This window comes from Egretta garzetta, unplaced genomic scaffold (assembly GCF_000687185.1).
Source record: "Egretta garzetta isolate BGI_Z169 unplaced genomic scaffold, ASM68718v1 scaffold84, whole genome shotgun sequence".
NCBI classification, from domain to species: domain Eukaryota; kingdom Metazoa; phylum Chordata; class Aves; order Pelecaniformes; family Ardeidae; genus Egretta; species Egretta garzetta.
In genome coordinates this window covers 404,875-432,773 of record NW_009259526.1, presented here as the reverse complement: position 1 = coordinate 432,773, position 27,899 = coordinate 404,875, and the positions used below count along the sequence as shown (strand labels likewise).

At 49.3% G+C, this 27,899-nt stretch overlaps 1 long non-coding RNA gene across 2 annotated transcripts; it reads right to left on the bottom strand.

The window, feature by feature from the left end:
* Window positions 1-1,618: 1,618 nt before the first annotated feature.
* Window positions 1,619-16,181, bottom strand: LOC118452166. 2 transcript variants are annotated; one of them, XR_004841829.1, is made up of 5 exons: window positions 16,095-16,181; window positions 8,844-9,171; window positions 6,045-7,106; window positions 5,691-5,819; window positions 1,619-3,812 (listed from the first exon to the last, which is right to left on the bottom strand). It is a non-coding gene; the product is annotated as an uncharacterized LOC118452166 (long non-coding RNA). The 2 variants fall into 2 exon arrangements; XR_004841830.1 differs by having other exon boundaries at window positions 6,045-7,084.
* Window positions 16,182-27,899: the final 11,718 nt, after the last annotated feature.

Below are 27,899 nucleotides of genomic sequence, written 5' to 3'. Positions count from 1 at the left end.
TCCACCCGCCTTCTCCCCAATTTTCCGATGGTGTTGCCGTACGGCAGCGCTGGGGGAGGGGAAGTGACCTCTGCCTGGAGAGCATGGGCAGCGCGGAGCTGTGAGTGTGGCACAAAGCGAGCACCTGCAAAGAGTGTTTTCCTCCTTCAGGAGAACTCGGAGAAGCGTTTGGGTTGGCAAAGCCCTTTAAGCTCCCCCAGCCCAGCCGTTCCCCTCCCCCCTCCTCTCAGGCAGTTGTAGGGAGCGATGAGGGCTCCCCTCAGCCTCCTCTGCTCCAGGCTGAACACCCCCAGCCGCTCCCCATCAGCCTGGGGCTCCAGACCCCTCCCCAGCTCCGCTGCCCTTCTCTGGCCACGCTCCAGTAACTGCAGGCAGGATGTTAGGGACCAGGAAACTTCTCTTGATGAATATCAGAGTCAGCCTGCATCAGGGCCAAGCTACAGCAAGGCTCCCAATGGGTCTGCAAAGCACCATTTGATGGAGAAATCCTGCCAACGGTTGCTCCATACCCATCTCCAAAGCACTCCGCAGTATCAGCCTTGCTGGTGCAGCAGTGTGAGCTGATCCCACCCAGGACATTGCCAGTTTGCGTGCTCCTTGAGAGGCTGGCAGGTAATGAAACGGGCTGTTGAGATGTTTTGGTTCAGAAAAGCCTCTTTTGCTCATCAGCTACCTGGGCCTTTTAAGGCTTTCCAAGCAGTAGAGGGTAGTTTGACTGGAATGACCCAAAAAAGATGCACCTGGACCTGGAGCAATAAGGACTCAACAGTACTTGAGCTACAACAGCCCAAGTGGGAGTCACAGGAGAAGCAACTCTTGGCTGTTACCCCGCAGGAAGCGCTTGTCAGAGCTGAGATTGTAAAGGTCGTGTTTGTCCTGTGCCTGGATATGCATCTCCTGTGTGCCGAGGGCAGCCCGGGGACACGGCGAGGCCGTGCTGCAAAGAGCTGGCACGTGTGGGTGCAGGAGGCAGAGTGGCCCTGGAGACCAGCCCTGCTCCGGGGCGTAAATCCACCCTGCACGTCTCAGTCGCAGAGCTGTCTTTGCAGAATACCTGGTTTGGGCTGTGCAGTCCCTTCACAGCCAATTTGTTCCCTTTTCAGAAACACCTGGGCACCCTTTATAGCTGTTTTGCTCTTCTAAGGCCCAGAGCTTCCCAGGGAACGTTTTCCATACGGATCTCTACCTCAGCTCTCAGCTGTGCTTCAAACCTGCGTATCTCCACGGCGCCCCGTGACTGCTCACGTGCTGACCCAAGAGCCTTTCTGCTTGGGGTCACGTTTTTCCCACAGGGGCCTGCAGTGTAAAGATTGTCTCTCCTGTACTTGGGCTTGAAGATAAAGCAACAGCTTGAAGTTCTGGAGTGTGGCGCTCTGCAGGTTGTAGAGCAAAGTTTAAAAGGGGCTTTTGCACCACCAGGAGCAACACAACTATAAATCCTATCACATTTAGAGGGAAAAGGGTCGATTATTTTGATTTCCTAATGTAACAGAGCTTATGAAATCACATTGTCTATCAGCGTGCTCATATTCTTCCAAATTCCTCTCTTTCAAAAACTGTTTTAACCCTTTGGCCAGTTTTAACCAAAACGGACAGAGGTGTAGAGCTCGGATCCTGCATTTACAAACAGCTGGGTAAAGAATGACCCCGCCAGGGCTGCAACTGTGAGAGAGACCAACACACGCTGTCAGACTGTATTAGACACTAGAGAATCCGCACGGCTCTGACAGTTGATTGATGCCCAAACCGTGGGAAAAGCTTCAGTCAGAGTCTGTGCCCTCTCAGGCACCCAGGTCAGTCCCCCAAGAGACGCCAGCCTGTTAAAGCCAGACTCTGCAAATTCTGCGGCTCACAGAGCTGTTTGTTTGCTTTTTAGTGCCAAGCTGGGGGGTGCAGGCCGGGAGAAGGAAATCTTAGCCAAAAGGGCTAGTGCTGGCATTGGAGGATGGGACTAAGAGCCGTACAGGCGCCGCAGCCCCAAAGCCTGCCTTGGGTATCGTAGGGATGTCCTTCTCTGAAGGAATCACTGCAAATCATCGACTCTGCTGCCAGTGGTACAAGCTGCCAGGGCCCTTGGGTGCACTAACCCATATTAACACGCCGCCGTTTTCATCTGAGCCTCTCGGTGATCTACAGACTTTCTCTCAAACTCTCATCACCGTTTGAGAGATGGCTGAACAGTTGGTACAAGTATGCCAGAAAGAAGTTGAAAGTGGTGACAATAAGGACAAAACTGAGCTGGCTGGACTCTTCCATTTACTCTCTTGGCCGAAGTCAAGGCAGGCAGGGGAGATCTGGACAGCTGGGCCCTTTCCTTGACCACGAGATGGGACAGTGGAAAAAGGGGGACCAAATCCAGTCTGTTCCAACCTACATCCGCTGCCATAGTTCAAAAGCATCTCTGACTTTTTAAAATGTAGGAGGAGTTGAAAGACACTTTGGAGACCTTCCCCCTGTAAAAGCGAGCACAGTGTGGCCTGGTCTCTCTACAGAAGTCCAAGTGGGTGGAACAGCTCCTGCTGGTATGCTGGAGAACGAGTGGAAAGTCTGCTCTTTGGAGGAGTCTGCAAGTCTCTGGCTGCAGGGGGAAGGTGATGTAGATGAAGAGAGGTGGGAAGAGCATATTTGAGGGGAAGGTTTGAGAAGTCAAGGTCAAGTGTCTATAATGAAAAGAAAATCCTTTGCACAAGAGGGGAAGGTAAAGATATTCTTGGTTGCGTAATCTAGCCCGAGAACTATATTCTCTGATTTTTACTCACATAAAAAGCATCTCTCCACCACTTCCTCATCTCTAAATTGTTTGGTAGATGCCGTTCATTAGAAATCTGCTCTGTTGAATAGCAAAGTAATGAATCTTTGTGCTTTCCATTTCCTCCATCTGAACTGGAAAGTGTTTTTCTCACACAATCTCAGTCTTGAGCAGTAATAACAAAACCGCAACTTCTGTTGCAGTTCTTTATTTGCAGGTTGGATTCCTCTGTGGACGCATCTAAACACAAATGTGCACGACCTGCTGGCTACAAGACAGCAGACAAAGAGAATGATGGTTATGACTGTGTGAACAAGTATCATTCTGGTATTTCTGTTTTAACGTAGCAAGGTCCAGGACTCATTGTCCTGGAAAAACTGCTCATGACTTTGAGGTTTCTCACTTGTATGCTAAGCTGAGAACAACTTCTGTATGCAGAACAACAATTTTTGTATGCAGTTTTTGGCTTAACACCATACAATCCCTATTTCTAATTGATCAGGTGATACCGAAATGGGTAAAGCTTTGATTATGACCTGATTTATGTGCATGCAATTCCAGAACAAACATAACCAAGTTGCAGGATTTACATTAGCAAGGTTTCATGCTAACTCATGGGGCCGACCTGCTTGTTCCTCTGGCTCTTCCACACCACAAGCACTGAAGGCCCATCTACCGTAGCTGAAGCTGTTGCACAGGTTGGGAAACTATTTAACTCGGTGGCTGAAGCATCTGTCTATTCCTGGTCCTCCGTCCCAATCCCTCAGGTATCTTGAATTATTCTAAAAAATTCCTCAAAGTTTCAGGGTCTTCTAATAAATGTTTCACCTCTTTCATCTTCTCACTTTGCCTTTATGTGACTCCTCTGTAACACAGTTACACAAGTGGTGTGAGGTGATGGAGTAAAGGAGAGCAGGGTGCTGGGCGCTGAGGAAACATTGGCTCAGACACTAGTTCCCAAGCTCTGTCTGTCGGTGGTAGATTCGCCTCAGTCCAGGAGAATAAAGACAAGAAGTAGGAATATAGCTGAATATAGCTGTTTTCTCACTTTCCCCTCTTCTTTCTGTAATGGATGTGGGGTAGAGGGAAGGTATTATACAACATCCCTGCACTCTTAAGATGGTTTTCATTACAGAAGTAAAAGTGTCAAAATAAGAACCTCCCCACCACCACCCTAAAGTGCTCGGTCCGGGGTGGGAGGCACTGTTTCTGCAGGGAAAGGCTTTATTTTTTCTCAGTCTTGAATCAAAGTTGGCTTTCCCTGCTGTGACTGCTGCAGGAGGAGGGGAGGGCTGGCGGGCTTGTGTGCGAGGATTAATTTCCTCCAGGTCACCGAACAACCATCCGATAGCACTGGGGCTGCCAAGAGCCCAAACTGAATCTGAACCCCATGTGAAGCGCCTGGGTGTCTCGTGGAGGCACCCCCTGCCCTGCCGCTTGTAGCAAAACCCCTGTCTGCTTCTCCTGCTGGAAATGGGCGTTGGGAGAGGCCTGAGCCTGGCTGGCCTGAGCCCTGTTGGAGCAGAGATCCACCTTCTGCTTTCCAAGACCTGTGCTGAGGACAGACTGAAAAGTATCCCTAGAACAAATTGACTGAGGCGTCCTCATTCTGACATGCCTCTGGATAAGATGAAAGGAGCTGTTTGCTCCTTCCCCTGCCCCTTTTCTTGGTGACACAGATATAGGCCATGCAGCTCTTCCTCTGTTTTGGCGAAGGGAGGGGCAGTTTCCTGTTTTTATACAGAAATTAGATCGATCCAGGATGCCTTTGTGCTGCTGCTGGTCCTGATGTGCACGGACAGGCCAAGAGCGTACGGGGGCTCTGGGGCTTTTACTGCAGCTTTCCTGCCCGCTGCAAGCACCGAGCCTTTGACCCTCGCTGCACCGTACCATGGCTCTGCCTTGGGGTTGAGATGCGTGGAGGCCCACGCGTGGCTGCGAGTGGCGCAGGAGGCTCCCAAGCGCCAGTAATGAGCCTTTCCTGCACAAGCAGGGTCTGCTTTTCCAGCGGCCCATTCCAGGCTCCCAACAGAGTAGTGCAGCTCCATCCTGCTCCAGCCATGGGACTGCCCGTCCAAGGCCAAGGCTGTATCTGGCATTAACATCCCAGGAATCTGCTCCAGGCGGGCAGGAATCAAGTGGAGAGACGTGTTTACAACTGCTAGGGGGAGTAGGGGAGAGCGCTGGCAGGGGAGCAGACACAGCCCAGCGTAACAGTCTCACGGTCTAGCTGTTGCTGTCAAGGAATTGGTCTTGAATAAGGAGAAATGGAGAGCAAACAGCAAATTGGCTTTGCTCAGCGCTTTGGCCACAGTTAATAAGGAGGGAACTGGGCAAAGGTAATGTGTAATTAAGTTGGCTGATAGCAGAGTTCTGTCCAGAGAAGGAATGTGTTGTAGGCTGTCACGCTATAATTAGCAACATTTTGTTATAGTGCTTTTCCTTTCCTTGAAGAATCTCAAAAAGCTTCACAAAATGCACTCGGTTAAAGTTGCCAGCTCCCCTCGGGGAGAGAGGCGCCACGTCTGCAATGCCCTGATCCTGCGCGGTTGAACGGCCCCCAGGGCTGGCAGAGGGAGTAGGATGAGGCTTTTCCTCCAAAGACACCCAGCTGGGAGACACAGGGTCCCTTCTGCCTGGGGTGACCTGTGAAATGGGTGATTTTGCCTGTGAGAAAGCTGGAACATGGAGAGGTGAAGTGGCTTTCTAAGGTCACCAAGTGAGTCATGGGTAAAGCTAGGAATAGAAGCCAGCAGTCAGGCTCCCAGCTGCTGTACCTATGGTTATTTCTATTTATGCTCTTCGCTTCTCTTGCCCATGGTTTACTGAGTGCATTCCAAGAGTAACTTGCCTGCCAAACTTCCTCCCCTTTAAAACCAGAAATGGACAGATAAGATAGTAGAAGAAATCAGTTTAACTGCTGGTATGTGCACAAACATACCTGAACCCTGTCCAAGTTATCAGCTAGGTTTTTTTTTTTAATGCTCTTTTGGGCCAGGAGAAACGCCTCCAGTCTCAAAGCGCCTATGGCAGTTTGCTGGCAGGATATCAGATGATTTATTTCCTTCGCCTGTGGCCAAAAGGAGAAAAAATTAAAAAAGCAAAAAATAAAGAAGGCAATCATGTTAGACATAGCAAAACCCGGTCAAGTGACTCCAATATAAATCCCGTGAAGGCAATGGGAGAATCGTAGCTCTGGGAATTAGAAGTTTAGACTGTAAACCAAAATAAAACTGAAACCCCAAATAAAGGCTGCATTCTCCCCCAGTATATTTTCCCAGAATGCCTTATCTACCTCTCATTGAAGGCCTTGAGACTTTCTTCCATCATCTGGAGTTGTAAATCAGGTTGGGCCCAAGGCCAGAGAATCTGAAAAGGCCTAAACCAGGGGGTAATGATTTGGCTCCTCGTTATTCTTGGGGTGAGCAGAATTAGACTGCTGTGTCAACTGGTGTTCAGAGGCAACATGAAAAGGTTAATTCAGGTAGCAGACCTGACATGAAGTCAGATCGTTATATCGAATGGAAGCACGGTAGTGGCGTGAGCAGCCAAAAAGGCTGTGCTGTATGTGCCAGTCTGGTATCTAAAAGCAGGCACTGAGGATGGAGACAGGCTTGCCTGCTCTGTGACATGAGCTGTCTAAATTCACTCAAACTGCCCTCTGTCGTGGATCAGCGGATGGGCTGCCTTTGCATCCCAGGGCAGTATCCCATCACTTCTTCATGCTTCTTGGCTCTCTCTGGTCTCTCCTTTCTCCTCCGTTTTCTGCTTTTCACATTTTGCCCTTTATTTTTCTATTTGCAATGCTTTTATTGCAGTCTTGTTTTACGGTTGTCTTCATTCCCTGACTTGAGAGGCGATCTGTTGGGTCTGTCACACAGAAGCTACTGCGGCTGGCGCGAGTCCCCTAGAAGAGCAGAGCAGTGCCTGGGTCACTACGCTGCCGTCTGAGCCTCAGGATGCAGCCGTGAGCTTTTCTCTCGGTGACCTGCGCATGGAAGCAGGGAGCTGCCTGATCCTTGACCAGGAGGGATTCAGCATTGTGTGGTTTTCTGTGTTTCTTCTGTTCTCTACTTTGCTGGATTCTTCCCAGCCTTCTCTGGGATCTTTCCAGAGGGACCAGACTGGAGTAATGTTGGTTTGGTCCCCAGATATCTTGTATACACAGGCTATCCACTTCTATGAGGTGATTTTCGCAGAGTGTTCCAGGCGTAAAAGCTGACCTCTCCTCTTTGCCCTCGCGGTGATTCCCTGATGTTAGAGCTGATGAGTAGTTTACAACCGAGCTCTCCCTCCTCCTGCCAGTCCTGGCTCTGCACGCTGGAGTTCCAGGTCCTTTCACGGAAATTAACATTTACTTTAAGAAGGAAAATAAACAAAACCAAATAAATGTCCTAACAAAATAAGATCAATAAAAACACAGCCAAGTGCTTTGTTTTGCTTAGAAGATGCATCTTTGTGCATATCCACTTGTGTGCTGCCAAGTTTTGGAAATCAGCAAAGGCTGACATTGTTTACTGCAAATTAAAGACCCTCTGGAGACACTCTGTCTTACTTTCCAGTGTAGCCTCGGGCTGGGGGAGGGAGGCAGTTGGACAGTAGCATAGAAGAAACCTTGTTCCAGTGTTGCTAACTATAGCATTAATTTCAGAGTCATAAATAACTTCAGTACCATGGTTACAGCACTAGCCAAGTATGATATCATTTAGTTTAGGATTAGGGAAAAATACCTTCCTTGAGGCCGTGGGTTCTAAAATAAGCAACTTTTCCAGAACGGGTTTTCTCCCAAAGACTACACAGAGAAACTCCAGCCTGTAGCTGTAAATGAGAAGGATTACTTTGGTAAAACTGACTGGATGAGAAGTGTCAGCAGGGAAAACAGCTGAGAGGGTAGATTCTTCTAAGTCCCTCAGTGAATGACAGCCTGGCACTCCGTTGGTTTTCTTGGAAAACAGCACCTTCCGTGAATGAGAGCAAGGATAGTCTTTTCCAACTCGAGTTCTGTATTATGGAGACATGCAGAAGCAGAGGTCCCTTCAGAAATCAGATGCGACTAATGACCATTAGAAAGATGGATTGAGAGATCGGCGCTGACAGTTCCCATGGCTGCATGGGCAACATTATACTAATTGCGCAAGCAAATGACAGCTAGCGTTCATCCATTGGTCCAGTCGAACAAACAACTGCGATATTTGTATTACAAATTTACACACAATTACATGCACGTACAGTTCTGCAGGACCTTGGGAGCAACAGTGAAAGGCTGTTGTGAGAGAGATCCCGAGTACGCGTTGCATATAGTGCAGTGCTATAATGGACTACAGCAAGAACCTCAGATGGGACAAGGGGCTCACGTGAGGAGGCATAACGAGAGAAAAATTTATGGAGAAACAGACACTTTGAACTCTGCAAAAATGGTTATAGGTTGATGATACAGGAAATCTGGCTCTAGGGCTCCTGGATACAAAATGCTAGAGCACACAACCCAAAGCACCGATCCCATTCAAAATTGTTCAAAAAGTTATATGACATGAAGTCTGTATTGGTAGGCGTTATGCCAGATTAGATACTGTCTTTCTTCCTGCTGCTGGCATAAAGCCAGCATAAACGCCGTATTATGTACTCTGGCTAATTCAACAGAAACGTAATTGTGTGCCCAGGCACGATCTGGATTCAATTTGTCCTGCTAAATGATCCAGTAGTGCTCAAACCGGGTATAAAAGATCAGAGAATTGCAGTACAAACTTCTATTTCAAATTTCATGTCTTCTCTAATGTAAGGCAAGAGAATTTTGCTTCATGCAAACATCTATGATAATTGTTGAAATGCTTTCCCTCAGTTTAATGCCATTTCATGGCACGGATTAAGAGAATGCCCCCTCATGAAAAGCAGGGGAGAAATTTGAACACAAGGAAAAAAAAAGAAATGCACGTTTTATTTCTGCTCTTCCTGGTTCTAATCATACAGAGAACATCTGGAAAGCGACTTTTCAGGATAGGCTGAACAAGTCTGATTGATACACTGCATTCGTTAGCCCTGCCTCTCACTCCTACAGCCTGATCCCTGCTGAGAGATCCTCTGGTGCTCAACTTACCCCCAGCTCCTGATAGCAGAATCTCAGGTTTTGAAGTGATTGCGGGCTTCTGCAGTTCTGAGCAGCCTGAAGACTCTAGCCTCTTTCTTTTGCTCTTTGTCTACGCTAGGCTTGGCTTCTTTGAAGTAACTGTTATCCATCACGAAGATGTGGGAGGCCATCATGGATTTCATTTTCCCGTCAACGGACTCAGCGAACACCAGATACCTTCTCCTCTCCTGGGCTGTGTTAAATGGAGGGATGCTTTCGGTTTGGGAATAGTCCTCTGTGTGTGTGAGTCTCTCTGTCTTGAAGTCATCTGTATTTCAGCTGTGAATTGCAAAGCAACCTAAAGAGATAAAAAGAGGAAGATGACAGGAGAATTATATTTGTGTATGAGGACAGCGGTTTCTTAAGTTGGCTGGTATACTTTACATGGAAAAAATATACAGGCCATCCGGCCAAGGGAGTGGTGAGATCTCACTGACACTAGTACTAATTTACGGTACCAATAGTTTCTTTCATATGGCCAGTGAATAAAATATTGCTTTCAGACTCAGAAGATATGCAGCTTGCTTATGGCTTTGATGCTGACTTGTCCCTTAACCCCAGCAAACTCAAATCTTTGTCATTTCTCATGCTATGCCTGTTTTCTCCACCTTGATTGCAGACCATCTGTTCACTGCCTAATAATACAGGACCCTGACCTACGCTGGGATTTCCTACACCCGCACAGGGCATCAGTCTTACAATGACTCAGTCTTATTTTATCAGGGTTATGTAGAACTTCACTGTTTTGTTCAAATCCTCTGCTGTCAGGGAAAAGAGTCAAGTCTAGTCCACTCCAGCACTTTTGCAGGTAGTTGAGCTGCAATATGCCAAACAGCCTCATCTGTATTTGGGATGGGGCCTGGATAGCCCAAGGAGCCCCCTCTCCTGCAAGGAGAAACCACCTGCCACAGCTGTGCCTGTATCTCTACTTGGAAGCTCCTCGAAGCTCTTCTCAAGTGTAGTTTAGAAATATGCAGACAATTACATATCACTGCTGTTGTATTAAGACTGCCAACAGTGGGGTCAGGTTGTCCCCTTTGTTTTCCAGTAATTACTATTTTTAGTTCAGGTTTCATTCGAGTGTAACGTTTGTAGATGAGCCCAGAGGTCCTCTGGCTGTGCTCTGTACAGCTTCACGGAAGACAGATGGGGTGTTACAGACACGGTGTACTTAGTCCCTGCCACTTCATGAGACTCAAAGTCCAATTCCGTTGATTAAAGAACGATGTTTTCAAGTTCTGAGAAAAGCCATCTCTGGATGGAAGCAGAATATCTGCAGCAGAAACACAACGTAACAGGGAATAATTTCACCTGCACGGTAAAACAGGAAGATTGCGAATGTCCAGGGATCACAGGGAAAGTCTGCCATGGCTTGTGTTTTGTTTTAGTAGCTCAGACCATGTCAGCTTGTCAAGTATATCTCGGCCCTACTCAATTCCAAGGCAGTCTGTGACCTAAACCAAATCGAAATCTAAGGAAAGAACTAGGCGGCCGGGCACTGGCCAGCGTAAGTCAGTGCAGCTCCCCAGTTCACATCAGCGGGGAAGCCGGGCCAGGCAGCGTTCCTGGAACTGTGGTTCAATCTCAGTCCAAACGCCGAGGTCACCAGTGGCCGTCCCAGCTGCAGCGTGAGCTGAGGGCATGACTCAAAACTGCCATGACCTTGCCAAGTATAAAAAGCGCAAAGATGCTAGCTACTGCCTTGTGTGTGCTGACTACTTCTGGCTGAAAGCGATGGAGAAGGTACAAGCCACTGGACATCAAATACTCAGGCAATCAAGAAATCTCAATACATCTGCTGTTCAGAAAGCGCCATATTTTCATAATATATTCTCATATATTCTAAACTTCCACATACATTAACCAACTGATCCTTGTAAGAGGCCTGGGAAGATCCCAAGTAGCATAATCCTCATTTTACCGAGGCCCCAAAGGGTAATTAGCTGACTAAAGATTGCAAACATCAGCACTCATATTAAAACTGGGACCCGGAGAGTTCTTACGCTCATCACTTGCTGCTGCTGACGTGTACCTGTAGCCTGCACGGCAGCTGGGGAGCACTGGCCAGAATGGCGACGGTGAGAAACCACAGCTCTCAAATAAAGGACTGCCACACAAACACAGGGGTCTCACATTTAGGATGTCGTCACGACAGAGAAGCCCAGCCAGGCAGGGTTAGGTCAACAACTTCTGAAAACAGTCTGTGTAAAATAGAAACTACTGTTGAATTTAGCTTGTTGCTACTGAAACAGGTTCCTTGGAGTCATACCGGTATTTTAGAATAAAACCTGAAGTCTAGCTCCTGGTTTCAACCCTCAGTGCAAAACATAGTTGACTGCAGAATTACACAAGGTGGCCAATGGCTGCAGGTGGAAATCATACTAAAGGTGGATTAAGCACAGATATTATGGCTGAAGTGTGGTGAGGTGCCTGCTGGAGCTGAAAGCCCCAAGGAGAATCAATACAACCCCTTGGATGAAGTACAGGAGCCGAGATTGTTTTTCACCAAGCTGTGTGAACCAAACCTGTCAAGTTTCACACGAAGGGCAGCCCGAGGCATACTCGTTTAGTTCTCAGAAACTGGAATTTGTGCATAAATATGTGACAGCCTGTGGTAACCAGAAACTATTCTTATCACAGGAAATGCTCTTGGTCAGGAGCAACAAAGACGTTCGGTCCCCACAGCGCTAACAAGCCTTTAACTTTGTCTGTGCTACGCAGATCCTTGGGTTTATTTCATTGACAATGTTGTTAATAACAAAAAGAGATCGAGTAAATTGGTTTGACTCTAAGCAGACAAGCCAACAAGACACAGAGAATAACATGTTCAGAGCAGAGGGGTATGGCGGAATCTAAGCAGCCTACCTTTGCCTCAGCTGGCTTCTCCTTAGATTGATTTGTACCCAGATGAACATGACTAGCAGGAAGGTAAATTGATTTAATTTCCATATTAATACAAAAGAAGAAAGTTTAGGGTGTTTGGAAGGTTTATAAGACACAATGGAAGGTGGGTGGCAGTTTAAGTGAGACTAAAAGAGTCTAATTGAGTGTAAAGGAGGTTAAATTTCTGCCAAAGCTCAGTTTCAGGAGCTGCCAGAAGATGCCAACTTACCTCAATTTAGGATCCATCAAAGCAGTATTAGAGTTTGGCCTTAAGCATTGAGTAAGCAGCTTTAGGTGCCTGTGGGAGGGAGCGATATCCTAACAATAGTAGGAGTGGTGCATGGTGCATGCAAATTACTCTGAATACATTTGCTCTTCACAGTGGATTTTGGATGAGGATGGAAAGGAAATTAATTTCGTTTTGAAAAAAAGCCCAAGATGTTTGTAGTTATTAAGATCAGCAAGTGATTTAAGTGAAAAATTAGCTCTTGCGCATGCAATGAAAACCTTGCTGTGCTGTATCTCAGAAAATACATTTTGTAACAGAAATAGTGAATTTCAGGGGTTCTATGTTAACAATAACAGTTTTTAAACAAAAAAACCAACCCCAAACAAACCAAAAACCAAAAAACCAAACCAACAAAAAGCCAGAAAAGGGATATTGACTGTGGAGAGAAACAATTTTAATTCCAGGGAAAAAAACAAAAGAAAAAAGAAGAAAAAAACCCAAAGAAGAAAAGAAAACCTGTTAGAAAAATGGTTTAAAGAGCGGTTTTGTAAGTAGATTTAAAAGAGGAGAGGAGCTGCTAAAGCCAGAAAATGGCTTTCTATAAATGAGGAATCCTTTCATTTGTACTGCTCTTACAAAACAATGCAGGAAATCACACAGGATGCTGCCGACGAGAAGGAGGAAGTGGTTTTAAGGATGACATTGGACTCTGCAAGTGGGATGTCAGACATATATCTAAGCGTACGCCTTTCTACTGGTTCATATACCATGAACTGCTTCTGCTTTCTCTGCCTCTGCTGCCAGAGGCGCAGCGCACACTACGACGAACAGCTCGGGGAAGCTCTGTTTGAAGCTTCTGCGGCTCATGACTAAACACGGCCAAACTGTCTCGTAATCTCTTGCTTCAGGGTGTTGTTGTTACAAAACCTGTTCAGGAACTGAAACTTTTGAAGTCTTACCGAGCTGTCTGGTGAAGGCCCCACCTACTCCGAGTCCTGTTTGACTCACGACACATCATGCGGGAAGCAGGCAAGGCATGAGAAGGCCTTATTATAGAAATAGGGCAAAGTACTTGACTTCTGCAGAACTCAAGGCTGCCTTTGCCATTTTTAAGCGGTTACAGTAAACAAGATAATCCATGTTTACTGAGGTCCTTGGTGTCTTATTTTCCTTTCACTCTTGATGTGGTGTACAGGTTCAAAGGCACCAACACCACTTCTTTGCCTCAACAGAAGTTGCACGAGGCGGTTTCTAAGAAGGCTGCAGGAGCACAGCCTTGCATGATTGCTGTGATAGCGTGTGCATCTAACTGCAAAGAACAGTTTCAGTTCTAACTAGTCATTCGCTACAGTTTTGAATACACTTAAAAATAACCATGCACAGAAATGATGCGTATGGATGCACCTACAGAATTCGTGTACACATTTGTGTGTATGTGTTTGGCATACTTTCAGTGAAGGTGCCTGTGTATCTCTGCATGGAGTCTACGTCCGTGCTTCTTTTAGAAAATGTGGCTCAGATTATTTTCAGCTAATCTATATAGCTTTTAAAGAGTTAAGTTCAGGTCAGTAGCCACATGAAGCTGAAAAATCTTAAACTTCTATCAGCGCCCTTAAATCCAAACTCAGTAAAAGAGTTATTCATAAAGCTTGCTCCTAAATGGTTCATTCAAACATTAGATTGGTGAGCCTGTAACGAAACGCAGGCTTTCACCTCCGTGCTGTTTTTTTCTCGCGAACAGAAAATTCAGGAGACTGACTCCTCAGTACTTAATTTAATCAGAGCCAGTGCAGATCTAGCTGCCTGTTCATGTTTCTTAACTCTCCAAACTCAGTAATGCATCAATGCTGTCAACTCCTGCTACAAAGCTGAAATGTATTTTCCTGCCAAGTGTCACCTAAGCACCAGAGGGATGAGTCTCCGAGGGGGAAAAAAAACCCCACTCAGCTGTGTGGCTCAAAAGGTCCCTTGCTTCAGCAGCACCTGCCCTACCTGTCCTCAGGCATGTGAAATCTGCTGTGTGCCTTTGTCTTCCCTGCAAAATGTTGCTTCATTTCCTGACTTCTGTAGCGAAGCAAGAAACGTTTAGGAACTTTGAGAGGAAAAGCTTTTGCATCACTAAGAAAATATTATGAGCAAACAGGAATAAATGTAGTCACGTTTTACAGCTGCAATTTATAAAACACAACTCAATTTCAAATCCGCTGAAAAAAAAATACCCTTGCCAAATAAACAAGGTCCACCTGCAGTTTGGCTTTTTAGTTTCAAGGTTTCTCTTTGCTGATGGAAGTGGCCTTCATGTGGGTTAAAGCTCTATAAACGGTTGCACATTGAGGTTTAGCGCTTATCCAGTTTCGCAAGAGGAGGTCAGCCCCTGGTATTTGTGTGGTCCAAGGTAAAAAAACATTGGTTTTCGTGATGATAGAAATTAGATAAGTGAGGTCCTCGTTCTACACCACTCTAAAAGTTACCAAAGAGCCCTGGAGCGGGAAAACCTGGAGCTAAGGTTATCCCCAGAGATGCTTTCCTGAACTAGATCCGTTCCCTGGGCAGAAGAGTGGAGAGAAAGGATTGCTTCAGAGCACTGCACTCCCAGACGGAAAACACTTTTGCAAAGGAAGGAAAGATGGATTTCCCCCAAAACACCGTAGCACATTTCCTAGGCTAGTGCAAAGTACTTCCCAAGACTGTCTGGATCGCTGCTGCTTCGGTGTGGATGCAGCCACACAAGTTTGAGCCAAACACAGGCTCCCAGTGTGAGCATTGTGGCTGTCCTGGCTCCCACTGCTGGCTTTCCACCCCGGGGAACTATCAGGGTGAAAAGTTCTTGGAGGCACCCTGTGAGACCCTGGGCGTTGCCTGGGTGGAGGCCCCGTGGCCTCACAATCTGGCCCTGGCACAAGGCTTGGTTTTCAGAAGAGCTCAGCTGCCATCTGCATGCTTGCTTTAGCAGCCAGGCTTTAAAAACAGCTCAGCTCTTTAGAGACTGAACTGTCGAAAATCTGGTCAGTTGTGTAACAAAAGGAGCTGCCACACACTAATTCATAGTCATTCGATCTCTAAGAAAAGCCACTTAGCAGATCTGGACAAGGGCTGAAGCTGATAAGGAAGGAACTCATTAAATTGATAGGATTAGAGATCTCTTTTAGCCTTCTCCCCAGCCTGTCATTTGCCACCCGTCGCTGGCTCTGTTGTTTCTGTAACTCAGAAGAGTAGGCTTTGGGAGCAGAGACTGTGTCTTCCTACATCTTCTGCCTAAGGTTCTTTTAACATTACGTAATTACCAATAATACAGAGGGAATAGGGTATGAGAGCTGCAGAAATCCAATTTTTGTGATGTTGCTCTTGACAGCAAAAAGCCCCTTCTGTCTCAAGAATCCTTTATAGTAAGTACGTCTCCTAAATAAAACATGGTAAGACTCAAAAAAAACCCAACCCCAAACCAGCAAAGGTCTCTAAAAAACCTCGGTAACTAAGACATTGCTGGAGCCGACCACAGGCAACCTCCCGGGCCCATCTGTTGACTCAGACAATGCTAACTCTGCCTGTGAACAACCCCAAGCGCAGGCGTTCGGGTTCAAACACCCCAAGTCCAATTTCCATGGACACTGAAGAAACAGGGCTGAAATATATATATATTTTTTAAATTATCTTTTTCCTCGGGTAGATCGAGGAACGCAGCCTGGTTCAAAACCGTTGGGGAATCACCTTTTGAACACTGCTATCCCACAGTTCAGTGTCCTGGGAAAATGCATCGCGGGGACCTCGCCTTGCCACCAGCATGGGGCTGAAACGCTGCAAAACTGCAGAGGCTGCTGCCCACCATTACGTAGATGACACGTTTATGTAAATAGAGACAAAAAGGAAGCTCCTTTTGGGGGATGGGGACCTGTCGCCCCATTAGCAGTGTAGCCAGACCAGTGCCCTGCAACACCCCTCCTCACCACATCTGCCCACCCCAGGCTGGCAGCTCTTGCCCAGGGCCGTGTCAGCCGGCCCGGCTCGGCCCTCGGCGGCTCCCCACACCCTGCCTTCCCCACACACAGATTTGGGGTTTCCTTTGAGGTCTAGACACGGTAACAGCACTAACGCCTTCCTGGCCAGCTCACCGCAGCGCTCAGCGAAGCAGGACTTGGGGTGCCCCCGGCCCCAAAGGGGTTCTTTTCTGTCAGGGTTTTTCCTCCTCGCTCCCCCCGCCCCTATTAGCTCTAATAAATGGTATGTAATCAATACCAGCTGGACTCCAGCTATTTATACTGAAAAACTGTTCAAATCATGCCCAGCAACAGTTTTGGTCCATGCAAGAAAAGCAATTTCCCAAACTCCTGCACATAGTATGGTAGGGTACTGGCAAGAGACCAATGTAGTGATTTAACCCTAGCCAGCAACTAAGCAACACATAGCTGCTTGTTCACTCACTCTCCCCCAGTGAGATGGGGAAGAGAATTGGAAGAGTTGAAATAAAAAAACCCATTGGTTGAGATAAGAAGAGTTTTATAACTGAAAAAAAACCCTAAAAATAAAGTAGTAGCCTTTATTGTGACCCTGGTAGTAGTAGTAGTAATAATAATAATAATAATAATAATCATCATCATCATCTGGGGCATGGCAGGCTGCCTCTCAGCGCAATGCAGGCCCCAGTGTGGTGGCCCTGCCTTCGTCAGGCCTCTTTTGGCACTTCGCAGCAGTCGTATTTCACAATTATCAGTATTTTCACGGACAAACTCATCTGAATTTTTCTCCTCTATTGCTCTCTCCACTGCCCTCTCACTGCCAGCAGAGATACGAGCCGCTTTGTATGATTTAATTCACTGCGTACTGGGGTTTTTTAGAGAGGCTTCCATTAGCAGCTCCCGCTTGCAGGCCTGGGCTGTATTTTGTATTCCTGACTCCCTGCCCCAGGCACGGGATACTTTTATGTAGAGGATCTGGAGCGGGGGGTCTGTGTCAGGCGGCCTTTGTGTCCCCTTGGGCAGTTCACAGCCATCTTGCTTTTCCTTTGCATGTTATTGTTGGAAGCACATGCCTTGCCTAGCAGAAGAATTAAGGGTTTTTATGTTATTTAAGTGCTTTTTTTATATTAGGAAAAGGTGCACAGTGAAATCATAGAATCGTTTAGGTTGGAAAAGACCTTTAAGATCATCAAGTCCAACTGCTAAATGTCAGTAAGCAGGTACAGATGCATGCTGCTTCATATGCCTGTTTTTTGGTTGTGTTTTTTTTTTTATTGTGAAGACAAATACTTTTAGGAACTCCATTTTTATTTCCCAGCTTCTTTCATTCCTTGTGGCTGGGCATCATCAGCCAAATAGGTATAATAAAACCATGGAAGAAAGCAAATGTGCAACAACACGTTTTACCTGAGCAGATGTAAAATTGCACTCATTAAAGCAGCACATTTAGGCATAAAATGCAGCTCAAAAATCTCCGTAAGAGCTTCCACTAGGGAAAAAGATTGCTTTGACCTTCAGAGATTGACGCAATGTGCAATGTTTATTAATAGTTTTAGCAAGAAAGTGTCTATACGGGGGGAAGTCTTGCCTTTTATTTGGCTGATTTTAAGAGTGCCCTTACCATTTCCTAACTTTCCTACTGAATAGGGTTGATGAAAAACTCCCCTACTCTTAGGTTAATGACTTGGCTGCTGGCTTATACTAATGTCCATCAAAAGATTTCTCTGCTGCTCTGATGATGAAAGTAGCACTGTAAATGCTGCAAGACCCTGGGCTTAATCCCAGTCACTGCCCTTCCAGAAAGGGGAGGCGGCTGCGAGGCCCTGGATAGCGGTTCCGTGTTTGAGGAATGCTCTCTGAAGCGTGAGGGACTTCCTTGCACTGGGCTTCGCTCAAGTTGTCAAAGAAAATAAGGACCCCACAGGCAAAACGGGGTGCTGTGGGGTCATTTTTAGGATAGCATAATGCTGGGGACCTAAGGCTGAGTGAGTCCTCAGGAAGAGTTTGACCCCCAGGTCCTGCTCCACCTCCCCAATACTGGGTTTTTCACACCGCCCAGCGGCAGCGGTGCTGGCTGAAGATGGACCTGAGTCGCGGTGCTAGGCTCTAAGAGTCGGCAGCACTTGTGCCGTGTGATGGGGCAGAGGAATGCGAGGCATGTCGCAGCCGCCGCTCATGGTGGCAACGAGCCCTCTGTGCTGCGTCGTGGCGTGTTTAATGGTTCTCTGTCACGTGCAGAAATGCAGCCTGAAGTCGGAGAGCATGCCATTGAAATTCTGCCGCAAAGCGTGTTTCCTGGCACGGGGCTTGGGAAGGCGCCGTTCTGAAGCGTCCCCTTGTTTCTCCTTGGGAGATGCTTCCTGCCCTTCAGGAGGTTTTCTATAATCAAGATTTTTCAAGATCTGCTTTCATGTTTTTGCTCACAATTTGGTATGCGCGTAATTATTTATGCTGAGAGTCTTCCTTGGAACAGCACAGGTCAAAACCCTCACCAGCAATACAAGTCTGTCTCTTTGCTGCGAACATGACTTTCAAGTGTAAGAGTTTCTCTATCTAAAGCAAAGATGACTTGAATTTTACCAAGCCACCCATTTCTTTTTGTTGTCAAGACTCAGCATTAACCGGGCCGGCAGAAGAATGCCACTCTCAGGTCTCAAAATTCACGTGTAGCAAAGCCAGGGCCTGGGAAGGGTTTGTGGTGTGACTTTCCACAGGCAGTGGGAGCGGGGATATTTTTTTTCCCCCTCCCCAGGAGCTTCTCCTCCAGCCCAGGCAAGCCTGCCAGCAGAGGGAGCGCAGCACATGGGCTCGCAAAAATAAGAGCTTGCTGAAACAACCCAAACAAACCCAAACAATTAGCAGAATGATTATGGTCTTTAGCAGAATAAACAGAATAGTCAGAAGTCAGAAGCCTTTCCCCGGCAATGAGATCCAGCTGCAGGCTGGATGGGGAACAGGCTCTGCATCTGGCAGCCATCGTGTTCCTCCATCGGGGAAGTCCCCATGGCGAGGGTGTCCCCGTGTATCGCACAGGGCCCTGCTGCTGGTGGGGGTGGACCCCTGCCCCTTTTTTCACCCTCCTTGGTAGATCCGCTTCTGTAATTCCCCATCGGAACGCAACAGTTTTAGGTAAAACCGGAATGGAGCTTCCTCTCCCACGGTGCAGCACGAGAGCAAGTGAAGGGCACGGGTACCGGCGACGGGCAGGGCGATGGTCTCAGAGCTGCTGTGGTGTTGTGCTTGCTCATGCTCTGGCCGTGCTTCAGTTTTTGGCCAGAAGCTGGGAAGTTTGGGGCTTGCCTGCGAGCAGTGCAGTTCCTGCAGACAGTGGGCTGTGCTCAGCATGGGAAGGTGGAAGTTAAACCGGCTGTCTTGAAGAGGATGATAAATAAAGGCTAACGGGAACTGAAGGTCTTCCCTGGGACTTTATCAGCTGTGGTTTATGCTATGAAGGGGCTTTTCCAAAGGCTTGGGCGAGTGATCCCCTCACCTCGCCTGCAACGTCCCCCTCGTGCCTGGGCATGGGGGGACTGGCAGGGCTGCTCCGGCTTGGGGAGCTGAGGACCCTGCTCCAGACCCTCCTGATTCCTGCTCAGATGGAGACCGCCCTTGACCCAGCTGCAGCTGGAGGGCACCCCAAAAGTGCTCGGCCTTGTTAGCAGGCAAGGCTTGGGCGAGTGATCCCCTCACCTCGCCTGCAACGTCCCCCTCGTGCCTGGGCATGGGGGGACTGGCAGGGCTGCTCCGGCTTGGGGAGCTGAGGACCCTGCTCCAGACCCTCCTGATTCCTGCTCAGATGGAGACCGCCCTTGACCCAGCTGCAGCTGGAGGGCACCCCAAAAGTGCTCGGCCTTGTTAGCAGGCACTGTGGGAGCCCCATGTTGCCTCAGTTAAGTGTCGGGGACGCAGAGCACAGAGGATGGACGTTGCTCTCAGCCTGCAGGCACTGGGGTGAGAGGCAGCTAAATGATTTCTCCCGTATCCCTGCCAGCATCTGGGCCCTCTCCATCGAAGTTAATGCTTGTGCCTGTCTGAAAACAGGACAAACAGCACATCCAGACTCTGCTCCCTCACCCAGAAGGAGCGGGGAGTTTTGGGGCACTCACTTCAGCACAGCTGTGATGTAGCTGGGATCCAAACCTGGCCCCAAACCACTTTTACGGCAGGTGGATCGTTAGGAGGAGCTCAGTGTTTGCAGGGTATTTCCATGAGAGCTCCGTGGCCCTTAAAATACAGAGCACTGTGTTCATTGTGGATTAAAAAATGTAGCATCCAGCCAAGCTATGGTAGGTTAGTTTTTAACAGGGATTTAAGCATTTTAAATCCTTTCAAAGCTGTAAGTAAGAATCATAATTTAAACTCTTGCAGACAGATGTCATGGGCAAAATATGAAGACTATTTAAAAGGCAGCCCGCCTGCCTGTCCGTCTGTCTGTCACCTTCTAATCTGCCTGACATGGGCAATCGCCTTTCTCTTTCCAAACATTACGAGGCCAGGTCTGCACAGGCGCGTGTGGCGTGACCGGAGCTTCCCCGGGGTCCTGCACGCTGCCGGCCAGCCGCAGCCCGGGCGTGCGGACTCAGCCCGGCTGCAGAAGAGCCTGGACCTGCCCATGCCCAGCGGTGCGGGCTTGCTGCGAGGGGAGGGGACAGCCCATGGAGCAAATGCCTGCAGATTTGGTGGAGGAACTTATCCATCCAAGGCACTCTTCCCTCTGAAGTGAGTGGGAGAAGGGAAGACATTTAACTTACCACCGGATAGAGTTTCTTCCCTACTTGTCTGGGGGCGAGCGTGACATTTGCAGAAACTCAAGCGCCCTTTGGAAACAAGCAACACGCGATGGTATTTCGCTTTTTTAGGTGACCCGACTGTATTTTGCCTCCCTCCCCTCCCCGTTATAGAGAATTAAATGATGCTCAGCCAAGTAAATCTCTTACTTGGTCAAGCCTTTCCAGCTGTCCTTCGCTGGACGGGGAGCAGTTGCCTTGTATGGGAGCCACGGCTTCCATAGAAACCCGCTGACTGCCTTGCAGATGTTTTTGGGGGAGGCAGGAGGAATCAGCAGCTTGGGCGGACATGGACACACACACATCTAATTCTGGCATTACAGAGGAGGTCAAAGGCGACAAACGACACGGGGATGGCCCATCTGACTTCTGAGGCTGGGTTTAAAGGAGTGAAAAAAAAAGTGGTCTGATTACTTGTCTGAAAAGGTTTGGGAAAATTACTTTTAAGGGATTTTTGTAGATAAAATGAACGGAGCCTGATTCTGTCTTAAGAAAACCGTCTTGGGGCTGACTGCTGAAATGGCCCTCGTGTCGGTGGTTTGAAAGAGAACCTGAGTTTATTTGGTGAAATTAATGAGGGTCTGGGCGGTCTGAGTGAGAAAGTTCATTGCAGAAATTCCCAAGGCTCCATCATCATGAGCTGCCGTGGCTGGCGGAGCATTTCCAGTAACTGGTCTGGTGTCCTTCTGCAATGAGAGATGAAAACGCCCTTTGCCTTTAGCTTATCAAAAAGATGCGATTGCGGTGCTTGGCTAACGCTGGGCAGGAGTAGGTAGCTCTGTTATGTGGCAGAGCAGGGCTTAGGAAGGACCAGCATTGGGATGCAAAATGCAGATGAGTTCAAATTAGAAAGAAGGCAAATGTTTTGAGTAGCGAGAGATTTAACCACTGGAGCACTCTGCCAAGAGGAGTGGGGAGTTTCTTTACCGCTTGATAATTCTGAGTTAAGCCTGACCGCCTTTCTGGAGGTGCTTTTATCCATCACAAGTTCCTGGGCTCAGCACAAAAACAACTTTGAAGGAGGAGAGAATGTTGCAGTCTCTTTTGGCCTTAAGGTCTCAGAAAGGTTGGAAAGGGCAGGACACGCTGTAAACCTGCCTTGCGTTACTGAGATTATGGGAGAAGAGAAAATGGTCATTGCTGTCCAGGCTTTGCTACTGACTCCCTGCCGTGCTTTTTTGCTGGCTGCGGTCCGTGCCGTAGTCACCGCAGCCCATCCTTGGACACCGGGAGGGTTAATCAGTGTTTGCAGAGTGCTCTGGGTGAATGCTTTGGTGAGGAGGGAGGGCATCATTTATTGCTGCAGAGATTGGAAACTCCCTGATGTGATTATAACGTGTAGTGATGGAGGCTATTTTTATTGTATGTTGTGAATATTTCCTTGTATGGAATCACAAGGAGCTCAAAGCCAGTGCTGTATGCAGCAGTGTTAATTAGCCTTGGGGGGCAATGCATAATAGTGACAAGATAATGAGTAACTGAAAATGCCTCTGCCTCCTTGCAAAGGGAGAGGACAGAGTATCCCAGTCTCCTCTGCATCTCAGTACCTGGTGTCTTGTGCCTGGAGTGTGTAATCCCCGTCGAAGTGGGAGGAAACTCTTATTTCTTGTTAGCGACCCAGACTGCTGCTCAGCAAATCCCCTCACCATTGGAGCTGCAGATATGTAGCTGTTAACGAGTTGAGATGGCATTAAAGAGGAAGTGAACCTTTTGCACAGTTTCCTCTTGGAAAGTGAGTATTACTTCTAATTATAGCGATTGCAATGTTTCGAATGCTCTCCCAGGGACCAGAACGCCGGGGGTGGGGAGGGACAGCTGGAAATGCAGACGTATTCCTCCTCTCCATTGATTCATGTTCGTTATCTGAAATGGGAGTGGAGAGAAGCAGACTCCTACAATACCAGCTTGGCTGTTCTCCCCACACTAGCCCCGGCGTTGAGCAGGACTGTGTCCCCGATAGGCATCGGCTTTGATTGCAGAAACGGCTCTCCCAAGTTGTGGTTGCTTTTCAGAGAAGCTCAAATGGTCTCCTATTTCTCCTCTTCCTCCAGCACTTCAATGCTCTGGCTTCCTTTTGAGGTGATGGGTTAGGACTGCCTCACCAGTGATTTTGTCCCAAGGCCAGACCCTCCTGCAGAAGAGCCATCATCCATGGGCGAGTTGAGCCTGCCACCTTCTGGTCAGATTCTCCAGCACTAACCACAGCTTGGGGGCAAAATGCTTGGGCAGGGTGACCAGAGCACCGTGCGCACCCCTCCTCCTACCCCTGCCTAGAGGTGGGGAAGAGATGGCTCTTTCAGGCCCTGGAGATCAGGGAGGACATGCTGGAGGAGGAGGCCAAGAGGTCTCAGTCTCTCCATCAGCTCTGCTCCATGTGGGGTTTCTGTTCCCGGCCAAGTGGCGATGGAGCTGCTGTGTCACTGCACAGCAGCCTGGTTTGGCACTGCTCTGAGGTCCCTCTTGTTCCCTCACCCTGACCCCGGCGCTGGAGCCACTGGGTGCTTCACTGTCCTGGGATTTTTCCTTGTGGCTTCCCTGCGGGGTGCAGAGGGAGGACTGAAGCTCAGCTCTGTCCCCTTTGAAGTGCTTGAGTTCGGTGTCTACTGGTTTGGGGACCTGGATTGTGTGGCCAACAGAAAAGAGATGGACATCTGAAGAGGGCCCAAATCACGCTCTGGAGGTGACACAGGGCTGTGGCTGTGGTCTGGCTCTGAGCCTTGCCTGGAGCATGCCCCAGTTTTGGCCACCTATTGCCCCCCTCGGTGGCTAACGGCTGGGCTGTTGTCGGTGGCTCCTTTGCCGCGGGAGTTCACAGAGCCGTGTCCCCCCTCCCGCGCTGTGTCTCTGGGTAATCTCATTGCAGCTACACTCAAATACCATCGCTATGGTGATGACTCAAAGGCATGCATCCCTACTCTGGGCTCTCCTCTCCCTGTCCAAATTCATATCTTGGAGGAGCTCTCTGACATCTCGTGAATGTCTCAGCACCCGCTCAAGCACAACATGGCAAAATCAGAGCTTTTAACCTCTCCTTCTCAGCTCGGTGTTTCCCTGAGCTCAGCAGTGTTGTGCTGCTCCTCTGCCAGAATCTGAGTGCTGTCTTCATCTCCCACCTCCTCCTGTGTCTTCACATCCTGGCCACCTCTAGGGCTTGCGTAACCTTGCTAAGCCTTTCCTAAAGCTAAAACTCCCACCTGCTCTTTCATCACATCCCCCTCCACTTGCTGCAATATCCCTTTTTTTGCCCTCAACAAACTCGCTGTGGGCCAGCTTGCATCCACTCGGATGCAAGAGAGCTTTCTCACCTCTCCTGCTTCTCCATGCCTCACCCCGCCGGGCTGCCCTCATGCCTGCAGCCCCCCTCTGCCTCCCCTCGCTTCCCACCAGTGCCCGTTGGCTCTGCCGGCTGCCGAGGCTGCAGCCCTGCTCAGCCCTTGTGTCTCGGTGCTGCTCAGGTGTATCCTCCTGTTAGTTACTCATTTTATTTCTCAGCTGTAAGCTTTTGGGGTTGGGGGGCAGCTTTGTTCCTCTTCTCGCCATCGCTAGACAATCAGGCTGCTGGCATTTGAGCCAAGGTCCCATTAACCAGCACAAATAGGATCATATCTTGCTTGGGAGCAGGGAGGAGGCCAGCGGCTGGGCAGGACAAAGTATTGCCCCGGAGTCTCAAAGTATTGCCCCAAGTCTGGGACTTGGCTCGCAGGCTGCCCGGCTGTGCCCGGTGGTACCTGGCCAGCAGGCTGGGAGACGCGGGGCTGTGGTGGGCTGCTGGCAGGAGCTGCTGCACCCCTGCCAGCCCGCTGCCCTGCCCAGGCTTGGGGTGGACCAGCAAATGGATTCGATTTTGAGTGCAAATAAACAGCCCTGGCCGCAGGCACAGAGGACACAGCTTTTTCTTCCAGCTGCAGGAGCGCAGCTACCCCAGAGGGTAAATAAGCCGGTAAACGGGGCCTGGCAATGGGAGATTGCTTCGGGGCAGCAAGCGGGGAGTAGAGCTTTTGCCTGTGAACTGGGCCAGGCTGGGAAGATGGCTTCTGCCCCAAGGTCCGTGCTGTCAACGGGGGCTTGCTGCACTGATGGGCATTAGTGAAATGATAGAGGGCCCGGAGCTGGCTGGGCTCCTGGGTCTGGTCCCCGCGGTGGGCAGCGAGGAAGTTGTTCCTCCCAACGTGACATGTGCTGCAGGACGGCTCTGGACCAGCCCCAAGGCAGCTTGTTGCAAAGGGGAGGCCGCAGAATCTGGGCAGAGCTGCTGCGGTGTCCCAGAAAGGTGTGGGCAGAGCTCGTCGTTGCGATTTTCCTGCCAGCTGAACGTATTCATTTAGGCAATAGCAGAAAGCTGTGATGGGCCTGCTGAGATCTGCAGTGCCTCTGTTCAAAGGCAAAGGCGCACTTCTCTTTGCCTTAATTTATTGATGCTGGCCTCATCTCTGCTCACGCAGGATGAAAGCGGCTCCTTGTTCTCTTCTGGCAGGAGCGAGGCAGGTGTGTGTCAACAGGAGTTTTAGGTTGAGAAGTGAAGAGCTCATTCCTAAAGCAGCTCGTTCCTCGCTCCCCCGTGCCGTGTACATCTCTGCGCGTTGACATTCGGGGCAGCTCTGCGAGCCCCCGGGCCGTGCCCGTGCCTGACTGCAGCTCTCGCAAGAGCTGCCCTTCCCAGACGAGCAATCCAGATGAAGGATGGTTTCACTGTGGCTGCAGAAGAGGCACCTCTTGCTGTGATCCTTTCCATTTTCTCCTGGGAAGGGTTCAGTTCAGGAAGGCCTTACTGATTTCTCTGAGATTTAAGGGTGGAAACAGCAACCCAGCTATGCTCTTTCTTCATTTCCCGAATCCTCCTGGCTGGGATTTCTCCACTTTTCCTCTGTCTGGAGTGGGTTTCAGCTATGGCACAGCAAAAGCAGCATCAGGTGTTTATTTTTCCTGGGAATTTGTCCTATGGCCATGGTCTGCCCGGGGTTAAAAATAGCTGCTGTGCCCTGGGCAGTTTGCTTTGCAGCACATAACACAGCACAGTTGCTGGGAGACACGAATCGGTGACGCAATCCCAATTTCAGAGAACTTGACTTTGGGCCACGTGATGCCACCCCAGAAGTCAGTAAAAACGTTGGATGGGAAATCCCCGTACGTTCCCAAATCCCTGTAACGTTCTGGCCGTTGCCAGCCTGGAGGGATGCTGCGGGTCTGCCCATCTCCAGCCGGGGAAGGGTACCACGGTGCGGCCAGATGCTGCCCATCTCCAGCCGGGGAAGGGTACCACGGCACGGCCAGACGCCGGCGCGCTCCTGGGGTCAGCTCTGCCTGCGTGGAGCCACCCACCCACCCGGGTGACCAGCACCCGGCACACACCAAGAAGCCCAGGACAGTTTGGATGGGGCTTTCTTGGCTGCCTGATGGTCTGTGCTTGCAGCATCTTGAGTGATTATCTGAGTCAATAAGGTCTTCTTGGCACATTTACCTCTCTTCTACTAACGAGGCCTCAAAGCACCCTCTTTACTCTCTTAGGTAAAGGAGAAATAGGCTAATGGGCTCTGTCCCTGCCTGTCAAAGCTCTTCCCTTTCCGGAGAAAACAGTAGGGAAGTTTCTGCTAATATTCTCCAACTTCCTAAATGCACAAATTGCTGCAGGATATTACTTAGCATTAACACCTCATTCACAGATGTGAGCACTAAGTAAGAAATGCCCATCAGTCGCAAGAGCCAGTTCTGCTGCTCGGGGTATTAGTGTGAGTCAAAGAAGACCTGGCTCTTCTGACACATAACACATAGAAGAAGAATAATAAAAAAAAGCAAGGCTCCTCGTTAAACATTACATTATCTTCCAGGAAAGTGCCCTGCAGCCTGCAGCAGCGGCTCTCTCGTGCTTTATACCAAGGTTCAAAGCAACGGGAGGGAAGAGACCAGCTTGCTCCCAAATGGCTCCTGCTGGTCCCCGTTCTCTGCCCCTTGTAGGGCAATTTGTGGTGGCCAGAGCCGGTTCACATGGAAGGACACGCAAGGCTGGGTACGGAGAGCTTCTCCTCCTCTTTGTGGTGAAAGGAGGAAGCTCTTCTGAAGTCAGGAGCCACAGCAGGCATGAACGAGGGCTGGGATCCAGCTTGCTCAGAGATGCCATGTGTGGGAAGGATGGCAAATGCTGCCCAGCAATGGGGAGGTGAGTGGGGTCTGTCCGTCCCCGCTCACCCTCCAGCCCACGCCACAGACAGCGCGGGGACACTGCTCGGAGAAGAAACCAGACCTGGGAGGGGGTCAGGAAGGTGCTGGCAAGGAGACCAGACCAGAGGAGAGTCTGGAGGTGCTCAGCACGGGAAAACAGCTCTGCCGCGCTGGGGAATCCAGGTCTCAGCCCTTGCTGAGTTCGCCCTGCCAAAACCGAAGTTCTTGCTGTTTCCACTGAAATGAATCCTTATGGGAATCCGCTCTCTGATGCAACGCTCTGCAGGAGATTTCTTTTTCCCATCACTCTGCTTATTTCAGCTCGAAAAAAAAAAAAATAAACAGAGGCAAAAAAGCCATAGGCAGTAAAAATATCTAGGAGCTGCTCAAAGAGTTAAGAGTTTGCCATCTGTCCGTGGGGAATGCACCACGCTGGGTACTGCAGAATGCTGACTCAGCTGCCATACTTCAGCGATGAGAGTGGGGGGAAAGACTAAACAGTGCTGCCTCGTATTTTGGCTTGGAATTACATTAGAAATAACAAACATCTGAGCTCTAATTCTCAACTGACAATATCTCTAAATGGAAGGGAATGTATGGGATGGGAACCAGGAGCGAATGGCCAAAAGGAGGAAGCAGCTACTGCTGCGAGCAGGGAGCGTGCGGAGGGACGGCACGGCCGGAGGGGGCAGGGGAGGGGGCTGCTGGGGGGCTGGGGGTATCTCAGCTTATGGGATGGGGACCGAAGGAGCCTGCTGGAACGTGTGTCCCCCCTAAGGATGATGGGGATTGCGAGGTGAAGGAGGAAGAGGAGGACTGTTGTGCTGCTTCACTGCTCCATATCTGGAGCATACCGGAATTCCGGGCTCAAGCTTGAATTCGGGCCCCAAAAGTCCTGCGTGTCCGAAGCGCGTGGCCCAAGGTGTGCACCCCAGCAAGCTCCTGCTTGCATCAGCCCACTGTCCACAGCGGGAGGGGGCTGGTGTCCTGGGGACTTCAGACAAACCCTGGTGAAGCC